The sequence below is a fragment of the Salvia hispanica genome, chromosome 3 (genome assembly GCF_023119035.1).
Source record: "Salvia hispanica cultivar TCC Black 2014 chromosome 3, UniMelb_Shisp_WGS_1.0, whole genome shotgun sequence".
In the NCBI taxonomy this organism is placed as follows: domain Eukaryota; kingdom Viridiplantae; phylum Streptophyta; class Magnoliopsida; order Lamiales; family Lamiaceae; genus Salvia; species Salvia hispanica.
In genome coordinates this window covers 54,161,990-54,173,744 of record NC_062967.1, presented here as the reverse complement: position 1 = coordinate 54,173,744, position 11,755 = coordinate 54,161,990, and the positions used below count along the sequence as shown (strand labels likewise).

At 36.3% G+C, this 11,755-nt stretch overlaps 1 long non-coding RNA gene across 1 annotated transcript; it reads left to right on the top strand.

Moving 5' to 3' along the window:
* The first annotated feature begins 3,969 nt into the window (after window positions 1-3,969).
* On the top strand, window positions 3,970-6,033 carry LOC125212760. Its single transcript, XR_007174771.1, has 2 exons — window positions 3,970-5,311; window positions 5,839-6,033. It is a non-coding gene; the product is annotated as an uncharacterized LOC125212760 (long non-coding RNA).
* Window positions 6,034-11,755: the final 5,722 nt, after the last annotated feature.

The window sequence follows — 11,755 nt, the reverse complement described above, 5'->3', positions numbered from 1 at the left end:
TAGTGTGTCTAACCCATCACAATTAGATTCTATAAAGTCCTGACTTATTATATTGTCAAGTGGTATATTTAACGAATCGCAATTAAATTTTGTTGATACGTATTGTATGTAACCAATTACTATCGGATTCTGTAATTATAATTGGATTGAAAATATGGACCACTTATTTTTTGTTCATATATATCAGAAATGAGAAGCAAAAGGCAATAAAATTTGTAGTTTAAACACTTAAGGAGCGAACGACTAGTTGGGGCCTGGGAGACTGGCGGCATTAATTGTGGCAACAATGGGCTCGTGTGTGTAGCGGGGATGCAAACTCATCGCCCATCGGAGACACGTTCCAGTGACACGTGGCAAGCTCAAGGCCAGATTGCAGCACTACAAAAAATTCGCTGATTAGCAACCACATTTCTGCTACGGAATTCCATTGCTAAATCTGATTAACAGGAAAGTGTGAATTGTACTTTGTAAAAATTTAATACATTAAATTACTATTACCTTTAATATTTTAGACGAGAAATCATGGTATAGTGAACGTTATGGATTAAGTTAGTTACAAGTTGTTTCCAACTCTGCGAAATAATTAGCGAGCCTTACGTCTCTAATTTGAGCACCACAAAATCAGGATAATTAGTTACCATAACTAAATCCTAATTATGATTATTAATACTTTTTATTCTGAAATCAACAGCAGTAAAAAGTCGCCATCATGAGTTTTGTCATATACTCCGTTAACATGCATGATTTATTACCAGAAATTGCAATTGTATTCAATATTCATAATCACTTTACATACAAACACATTAATTAATAAATTCTACTAAAACTCAAGGGAAAAAAGAGTAGATTTCAAGATAGCATCGAATCTAATCGGATAAGATTAATCTTAATTTTTATCCCCTAAAAATAGCTTTATTATACATCCAAAATAATTCTCTCTCATAAATCTCCTAATATATAACACATAATAAAAAAAGAAAAAGAAAAAAAAGGTATGCATAATTAGATTTAGGGAGAAGTTTCCATGATAAAAAAAGAATGAATCTATAAATAACTTCTCCCCAAATCAAATCAAATCAAATCTCAAAATGGCTTTGTGCTACGCGGACGACTACATCGACGCTTCGGAAGGAGTAAATCTGGAAATATCGGAATCAAACCCTAGCATTAGCATAAAGAATGAGGAGAGCGACCAATTCTTCATCAAGTTTGAAATGGAGATGACTTCCCCAATCGAGGGCGAGGAAGAGGAGTTGGAGTTTGAGTTTGTGCGAGTGGATAGGAGGGAGAACTTCACGTTCTGGGCCAAGTGCCCGAGGTTCGAGGAGGGGAACTTGAGCGGGGAGAGGATCTCAATGATGCTCACCACTGCGGGCGTGCCTCGCCACAAGCAATCCGTCATGATCGACATCATCTCGGACCGCGCCGACAAGATGGCCAACGCCGACCGCTACAGGGCCAAGAAGGTGCTGCCGATCAAGGTCTTTATCAGCGTTGTTGCATGTTCCTGCTATCAACAATGAACAATCAAGTTTTTCTTTTTTTTTGAATGATATGCTAATAATAATACAATGATTTGCATCTTGAAATTTGCCATGATTTGATTCTTGATTTGTGATATCGTCTTCTTAATTAGGCTGATTTAATTTCTTGTTACTTTAATTTGTGTTTCGTTATGTTTCATGTTATGTTTCATTGCTTTTTCTATCACTTCAACCCAAATGCAAGAGTGAATAATCATTTTAAATTGGGAAAATGCCTACCTTTCAAATTTTATACCCTTTAATTTGTCAGTGCACCAGTTTCAATATGAAATTGATAGAGAATATAATAGGAGACTGAAAAATAAGAGAAAATATGGAATTTAGGATAAATTTTCCATTTTTCTAGTATGAGATTAATTTTGGTGGAAAAATGGAAAGATGAGACTATTTGTTTTAGACACAGAGATCACATATAAATATTTTGTTTCTTAATTTACAATCTTATTTAACTTTCTTCATTTATATAATTCTCAATTTCTTAAATTTTCATCATATATTTATTTTCTCCTTGCGTGTTCGTGAGCGCCATAAAATTAGGATGATTAGTTACCATAATTAATATTGTGGTACCACAATTAAAACCTACCTACATAAAATTAGGATGATTAGTTGCCATAATTAATATTCAATTACCACAATTAAAACCTACCTACATAAAATTAGGATGATTAGTTACCATACTTAATATTCAATTACCACAATTAAAACCTACCTACATAAAATTAGGATGATTATAAATATAATTAAATATATTTCATAGTTAAGACCGGTTAATGATTTTTAATTATATTTAAATAAACTAGTATATTACTTATATATCCTTTGAAAAAAGTCGAATGATATGCTGAAGAAATGCGGTAAGAATGTCTGTTCATTTTTCTCCCATTTCCCTCGCCTCTCTCTTCATGCTAAAATCGTGTGAGTAGTTTTTTCTCCTCCCACTCTCCTCTCTCCACATTTTGCTTCTAGTTATCTCTCCTCTCTCTCTTCCTCTACCACTATCATCTATGGGCTGAAATCCTTGTTTTAAAATGCAAGAATAGAGTATGAAATCGCATAATTCATTTTATTTTTTTTATTATTTTATGATATTATAATATTATAAAATATATTTATTGTTCATGTGTTTTTTTTCTTGTCATACACTATAGAAATTAAATTAAGTTTATAGATTATCTACATTATGAAATTCAATTCTAACTTATAAATTAAAATACTGATAAATTCTAAATTATAATTATGTTATGGATAGTGTTTGTATGTTTTCTTTATTTATAAAGTCTAATTACGATATGAGATCTTTTTTTAAAATTTCTTTATTTTATTTAATTTATAAGTTTAATTAAATTTTACTAATGTTATACAGAGTGAAAAATAGCTGCATCCAATTATACATTTCATTCACGGTTATAAATGCGGTACAAATTAAAGTTCTAATTAAATTAAAAGAATTAGTAGACTTGTAGTTCACTTTGAAAATTTTTATTATTCTGATAACAAATGCATAATTCATTGAATAAATATATGTGGAATTTAATAAGGTTAAATGTATTTAAAAAAATCATAAAATATAAAGTAAATTTAATTTTAAAATTATACTTTTTATTTTTTTTAAATCAATTGTTTGATTATTTTTTAAAATTTACATTGAATTTCATTATGGTTGGTGTATCAACGTTAGTGCTACTAATAACAATCAGTTTTACTTATATTTAGTTGTTTCCGGTTTGCAAATTGCATGTACGTCTCTTCTCATATCAACACATTTTTTTTCATTTCTTTCTTTTCGTTTTTCATTGTTTTTCTTTTCATACTTCTTAGTTCTTACCACTGTTTTTTAAGAATTTGAACTTTTGAAACAATACGAGTTTTATTGTAATAATTGATAAAGTAAGAGATACTGAAAGAAAAAAATGTGTGAGTAAAAATGAGTTTCACCTTATTAGAGATAAAAAAGATTTCATAAATTGAGAAGTTTCTATTTTTAAGAAATAAATTGAAAATAAAAGAATTTCTATTTTTAAGGAATAAGGAGAGTATATTTGAAATCAATATATGTTTCAGTTGTCTCTTTATCACGAAGCCTTTTCTTTAAAAAATTGATGTATCAATTGAATAAAAATGTAACATTCCGAGTCTTTACCATCTTTTTAGTTAATCTTGAAAGAACGTCAAATGGATATCCGATTTTTTTTTTTTAATCTTCATTCCTTTCAAAAATTAAAGGTGTATAAGATGTTTGCGATCGATCGAGAGGAATAGTAATTTATGTTACTACTTAGCATGACATTAAAGTACTAATTGTTAATTTTATGAAATGACTTTAAATTCAAAAAATAAAGCATAGTAGAAATAAAAGAATTTTGTGGCCTAAATTAAAAAGAAAATTTCATCAATTTGGGAGTCCACTATCTGAAAACCCAAATCACTAAAATTATTTATTCTTTGGAGACCAAAGATCCAACACCAAATCTCCTTGTGTGGATAGCTCTCCTCTACATTCTTCAAGATTGATTACTCTCCTTCCCTTACAGGCACGTAACTATCCAACCATTCAACGGCAGAAATCGAGAGTTCAAAGGGGCTGCCTAATTCTCTTCCAATAAGCATCCCAAATTCAAAGCTCGTTGAAAGGTATACTCCCTCTCAATTTCAAGTCCCATACATAGCATATCGTCATCCACCACTCCCCCACAAGTAATTTAGTCAATCAATCTCAAACTCCAACAATTGAACACCCATCACAGAGTAATTGAAAACTGAAAACGAAAGAACATTGCTTTGTAAAAGAACTTCACTTTCGGGGTTGTTTTGAATGGTTCGGGGGCTGCCGGATACCGGCGAGGTTGTTTCGTATGACGGAGGCGGCGGCGCATCAGAACAGCAGCGGCGTTGCTCTCCCACCGACGGAGTTCGCGAGGCAGCAAGACGATGGCGGCGGTTGGAGCCCTAGGCTCGGCAACAACAGCCAGCGATCAGGGGGGGAGTGAGAGGCTGAGAGCAGCGTCGAGAGAGGAAGAGGGAGTGGGGGAAGAAAGAAAGAAAGAGAGAGAGAAGAGAAGAGGAGCACTGCCGGAGACGTGTAGCAGGTAGTGAGAAGTGGGGAGCTTCTCTCCCATCAAAGTAAGATTTGGATCAGAATGGTGAGGCAGATGAAATGGATAGTTGTACGTGGCTTCTTTTCTTATTGGGTTCCGAAATATTCATTTGGGATAAGTGAGTGGAAGAATTAAAATTCGAGCCCAACTAAGGAGGCCCAGTTCCGAAATTTAATTACTAGGGTTGAAAATAAAGGGAAGTCTTGGCCCAATTTCGAAATCTGAATTTATTGGGAGGGATTCAATATTAAATTTTATCCTAAGTTATCGGTATTTATATATATGGTTTATTAAGTTTTAAATTAAGCTTCAATCGGTATTTATATATATGTTTATTTTAAAGTATAGCTAATCTAAAATAATTGATCTTTGGCTTTGTTAGAATTCTGCAGGAGTAAAATTCATTGTAAAGTATGGACTTCCAATTTAGTCAAAGCCCAGGAATATTGAAAGGAGTATTAAATAATATATGAGTTTCAAAAGTTTCAAAGGATAAGCGAAAAATGAGAGGGCTTAATTAGAAGGCATGCATTTCCTATTAAAGATAAAAAAAATTTTTCTTGAAGTCTAATTAGTATTTTATATTATATTGTATTTTCTTGAAAAAGGTTATCTCCGCAAGTTAAGGTCGGAACGAGAAAATCAAGTTAAGGAAATTAAACAAACTAGGTGAATATTTCTATCCTACATACTAATGTGGATGAAAATATGAAAATGTGAATCTATGTTTGTTGTTTATGTAAATGATGTTGTCTTGACATAAATGATTTGTTTTATGCCTATCTGTTTGGTTGGAACGTAAGAATCGAATTCGGGTCTAAGTGAGAGTGTCCCTACTCGGATTAGTGTACACAAGTGGCTGTGGAAGGTGGCCACCTTCCACGGGTCACAAATAAATTTATGGAGGCCGTGGGAGGTGGCCACCTCCCCGGCTGGAGAAAAAGGTAGGTGACCGTGGGAGAGCACCATCTCCACGGCACTTGGTGTTCAGATATGACAAAAGTACAGAAAGAACTTAGACTGATCAGTCGAACTTTAGCTCACAAAGAATTTAGTAAGCTCGGGCCTTTTAAGAGAAAACCCTCGAGTGTTACTATGATGGCATGACAATATTTTCATTTTATGTATGTATATTTCGGCAATGTGTTCACTGAGTATTTTTATACTCAGCCCTGCATATATTTCTAAATGTGCAGGTTGAGCAGTGACGGTGGAGAATGCTGAGTAGAGTTATGATTTTCCTTTTATTTTAAGTAGAGGCTCTCGGTGGTGCATGTCACCATACATGTGACCGTGTTCATTCCGCTGCGTACTAAGATTCTAGTTAACCTCGATTGCTCTTCTGTACTCTGATAATTATTTATTGAAAAGTAAGATTTCCATTCAAGTTCTTGTGATTAAAAGTTAATCTGATATTGTCTTTCCTTTATTTCTAAGTGAATATTAGTCATTATTATCCCCTTTCTATTCCCCTCTTTTTATCTCCCACCCCTAGTTACGGTTTTCCGGCTTCGTGACAAAAAAAATTGTATAAAAGCATTATCATTTGGTGGTGCCTCGATAAGTGACAAGAATTAGCTGTGCCAATAATAATTACAAAATAAGCATTAGAGCATTGAATTGGGAGAGGTAGGCTGGAAAAAAAATTGAAGAATATAAAAAATGGCACTATGATAAGACTGAGAAGAAAGGTGAAAAAGATATTTTATAAAACTTGACGTGAAGGGGAGTATTATGAGCAAATGTAAAAGGAGCATTGGATATATGATCATATGGAGGTGTAGTTGGTCGAGATATTTAAATATCTAAAATATTTTTTAAATAAAAAATATGAGAAGGGGTAATTTAGTAAGTAAATGATATATGTTCGGTTCAATTAAAAAATTAAGCGCATTTTATTTATGTAGAATTTATGCATGTATATCTTTTCCCTTAGTAATAAATTCTTAATAACCGTAATTAATAGCAGTGAATGTCGCCCACATGAGTTTTTTCATATAGTTTAAGAGCATCCGCAATAGAGGCTAGCGGGCCGACTAGCCGATTCGCCGGCGCTGGCCGGTCCACTAACCTACCATTGCAGCCGGCGAGCCGATCGGCTAGCGATCAGCCAGCGTATTTTTTTTTTTTTTTAATTTTCGAACCTCTATATATACTGATATATGCACGTCGTTTTCATTCGCACCACTTGTTTTAACGAGTTTCTCTCTCTCTTAATTTCTGTACAAGAGCAATATTGCGAAATAGGTGATGCGGGTGGCAATGGCGTGGGTGGTAGTGGTGGGGATGCTGAGGTGTTCAGCCGGCGATTTAACGAAGAGTTGGCGGCCTATACGTCCCGTGAGATAAATCGGCTGATACAAAGGGCCTTGCAGCCGCAGCAACCGGCGGTACCTCGACCCATTGTCCACCGCCGAGGTTTGGTTGATCGGAATCACGTCGCTGCACATCAACGGCTATATGAAGACTACTTCGCTCCGGAGCCACGGTTTGGGGCCAACCTTTTCAGGCGGCGTTTTAGGATGCGTAGGTCACTGTTTATGCGTATCGTTGACGCTTTAGAGCGTCGATATATGTGTTTCCGGTTCAGGCACGATGCGGCTAGCAGACCCGGCTACACACCTATACAAAAGTGCATTGCGGCAATCAGGCAGTTGGCCTACGGAGGCGCGACAGACATGTGGGACGAGTGAAGGAACTGGCAGCGGAAGCGGTTTTTGCGTGGGATTATCATAATTTAATAATTATTAATCGAGCAAATAAATCACATAATAATAAGATCTATTTAGCAGATTATTTAGACAAAATCTATTCGCGTAATTCTCACATGTATCATGCTCATAACTTGAATTAATCATGCTTTAAGAATATTGAAACCTAAAACATGCTTTTCTACGGAGCAGAAATAATACCTAATTAATTCTCCAAAGAATTGATGATGACTAGCAGCTTCTCCACGTAATGCTTTGAATACTAAACCACGGATCTTCTCTCTGGTTCCCGAACTGTACTCCAATATCAGTGTGGGCTGATCTCACCGGAATACTAGGACTTAGATAAAGAAGACAGAAATTCTACTCGAAAAAATAATGAGTTGTGTTATTTGTTTCTGTCTCATTTATTCTCCTATTTATATTAAGTTCCTTTTGGGCCCAGACAGGGATCTATGGAAGGTTTTGGATATGGGCTCATCCAATTTACTTTTTACTAATTAAATTGAACCCACAATTTAATATAAGTTTTAATTGGAATATTACGAGCAGCCACTACAAAAGTAATATTGAACTCTCCCCATCCAAATCCAAAATTATAAGTAATCCGGGTTTCCGTTTTAACTTTCATTTCCCGCGCTTAAGATAAAAATGTCCATTAATTAATTAATGTCTGCTATGGATTTAATTAATTAATTTCTTATTTATTCCAAGAGTGGACTTAGCATGAAACACTTATTTATTATTCATAGAGTGATCAAACTCCAACTAGCTAGGTTCCGAATAATAAAACCTTGTTTCGCGCTCCTCTTGGGGACATTATCAAACGAGACTCACCTCGCGCACGATTCAACATAATAGCAATCCTAGCACCGCTAGATATTAATCACCACTACCCAATATATCAGGATTATTGGGTTACGAAAAACCCGCACCATTTGATAAGTCAAAGTAATGCATAATCAATACCGTATGCTCAATGCTAACCTACATTGATTAAGAAACAAATATTTATCAAGACCTCGCCTTTCAGTAGATAGCCCAAGGACAAGTCTTGTTGTTAGATCCGTTCAGTGCTATACCACACCAATGTCATCTTATTTCAGTAAGGCTTAGAAATATGCGGACTGACATTGCAACCTTTCACGATGGATAGTCTAATTCCATCTAGGTTGTGAAATTCTTCTTTTTCTTTGTTTAGGACTGACCGTGTTACCTTAAAGTGGACGCCGCCCACAACCGGTCTACTAAAACAAAGACTTAAACTTTGATAAGTTAACTTATACATTTAAACATGCAATTAACATCCATTAAATGTAAAACATAACAACATTATGACAAAAATAATCTGTTTTATTCCTTGGAAAATAAAATAAGAGTTTTACAGTATTCAATCACTCGAAACGTGATTTCTAGTATACAAACTCTAACAACGAGTACCTCCACATCGGTAAGACGACTGCCCGCGAGTGTCTGCAGTTTTTCTGTCAGGGGGTCATTGAAATATTCGGTGAGCAGTATCTTCGGAGCCCTACCCCCGAAGACTGCCAGGATCTGATGCAGATGCACGGGGAGAAGTATGGGTTTCCGGGGATGTTGGGCAGCATAGATTGTATGCATTGGGAGTGGAAGAACTGTCCCGTCGCCCGGAAAGGGTTCTACACGACCGGCTACAAGGGAAAGAATCCCACGATGATCCTCGAGGCCGTAGCTGATTACCGGCTGTGGATTTGGCATGCGTATTTTGGGGAAGCCGGGTCAAACAAAGACCTCAACGTCGTCAATTCGTCGCCCTTTTTCAACGAGCAGTGCCAGGGCGTTGGTCCGGCCATAAGTTTTGTCGCCAACGGCAACCAGCATGATATGGGCTACTACTTGGCGGATGGGATATACCCTAGGTGGCCCGTCTTTGTGAAGACGATCAGATGCGCATCTGATGAAAGGAAGGCCTACTTTGCGGAACGGCAGGAGTCGGCGCGCAAGGACGTGAAGCGGACATTTAATGTGCTCCAGGCTCGATGGGCGGCAGTTAGGGGTCCAACAAGTTTGTGGCATGTCGACTGCATTGATGATATAATGTACGCATGTATTATCATGCACAACATGATAGTCGAAGATGAAGGTGTACAACTGACTAGTTGGGTCAATGACGATGCTGATGAAGCCGATCCAAGCTGCGGCGTGGCCACCCCCAACGTACGAATGGGGGTACCTCACGATGAAGCAGACCGCCTCAAGGTACATGCCAACATGTGCCAAGTATATGCTCATATTGATGCACTATTTTTTAGCACTGTAAATACCTGCAAGTATACAGAGTAGGAATTATCTAAAGGTCAGTACCGGGATATCGAACACGGGGAAGAAGAACACAAAGTGTCTATCCTCTACTAAAACTCAATTACTATCTGGAAAACCGAAAGATTGTTGGAGACTTTGAAAACTAAAAATATTTGAAAGCAAATAACAGCTAGTTGAAAATAATACGCAGAGATAAACGATAGAGATAAGGGGAATTCCAGGGATGTGCGTTCACAGTTATGGTTATACGAATTCCAAACTACAATACCCTAGCACGGCTATTACTTTGATAGGACGAGTCACCTAGCTTATGCTTATGTGATGCAAACGTTGATTACTAACATTGGGGTTGTCAACCCTAACACGTAACTCCAAAAAGCTCCTAAGACCCCTGAAAAGTCCTCACTCTCAATTAACAGTGTCGTTTTAAAGGAAGCTAACTGTAGCGTCTACTAAGTGGACCTAACTCGCTAGAACTCTCTTACAGTTATGAAGCAAGTTATATTAAATCATTCACGATTGTGTCACTCAATCATAAAGCATCAAGATTAACTTAGGGAAGAAACAAAGTAAAAACAAAAAGGATATTAAATAGAAAAACTAGAATTGTATAACCAAAGTCGTTACTAACACATCCCTATAATCCTATGAGTTTAGTTACACAGAATAGAATAAGCTAAACACATAGATTGAAGGGAAGACAATTTGAACATAAAACTAAAGCAAATAAAACCCGTAGGTTGAATCCTTGTCGTTCTTGATGTTCTTGAAATCCTTCTTCAACACCTTGCACAATGACGTACTCTAGCTTTTAATCTCTGGGAATTTATGTTGCAAAAAGAAGCTCTCTTTTGATGAAGCTTGAGGTCATATTTATAGGGGAAAGTCATTCCTCATTGTAGAAGGAAAAGATCTTAAAAATATGGTAAATCTTGGAGCAAATATAGGGCTGATCGGATTTGCCGCCTTTCTCCGGCGAGCCGCCGCACCTTCTCCGGCGGTCGCCGCGCCGCAGTCCAGGGCCTCTGTATCTTCGGCGGCGGGCCGCCGCATGTCCTCAGGCGGTCGCCGGACGAGTCTCTTTTCCAAGCATGATTTTCCGAGACGGGCCGCTACACATCACTGACCACCGGGCGCCGGTGGTCGCTGTACACCTTGCGTCGGTCGCCGTCTGAACTCCAGATTTCCAGAATTAGCGGTTTGACTCCCTTTTTCGGCTCGAATATGCACATTTCTCACAAAACACGTCAAAATACCAAAATACATAAAATATGCAATTATTGGACATGTACAGTGACTTTGACATCAAAAACGGACCAAATAATGGCCTTAAAACAGTGCAAAATCCGAGCGTATCACATATTCGACTCCAATTGAAGAGTTGTGGGCGTGGTAGACTGCACGGTGATAGATTTTTTTTATGTATTTTTTTAATTATGTAATTTTTTTTAAGATGTACTTTTTTTAGTTTAAATAAAATGGTTGTATTGTCCCCGTATTTGTGTCGTAAAATTTAATTCCGTATTTGCGTGAATGTAATTTATTTATTTTTTATAATTTTGTTTATTGTGGCTAGTCCTAGTGCTAGTCCAGTTTCTTGTCCACTATTGTGCAGTTGGGTGTCCTAGTGATGTGGCATGCAGTTTCTAGTCCTAATAATGTGGGAGGAAGTGTCCAGTTTCTAGTCCTTGAACCATTGTGGGTGCTCTAACCATGCCTAATCTATTACCAGAATTTGCGATCGTATTAAACATTCATAATCACATTACACTTATACACATTAGTTATAAATTAAAAAAATCAAAAGTTAATTTTATTTTTTTCCCGTGAAAAAGCTTTATTATTTATGCATAATAATTATCTCTCACAATTATCTGTATATTAAAGTATATTAGTCTCGACATAATGTCATACGGCGTGTCTAAGTCGACATATTGTTATGGGATATGTCTAATTAATCACAATTTCATAATCAGATTTTTGGGTTGATAACACTAGGATCTCTACATTTTTATTCCCAAATTAGCCAAAGCTTGTGTAGAGCAAAAGGCAATAAAAATAAGAATAAAGATAAATTAACAAAAATTGTATATACAAAATA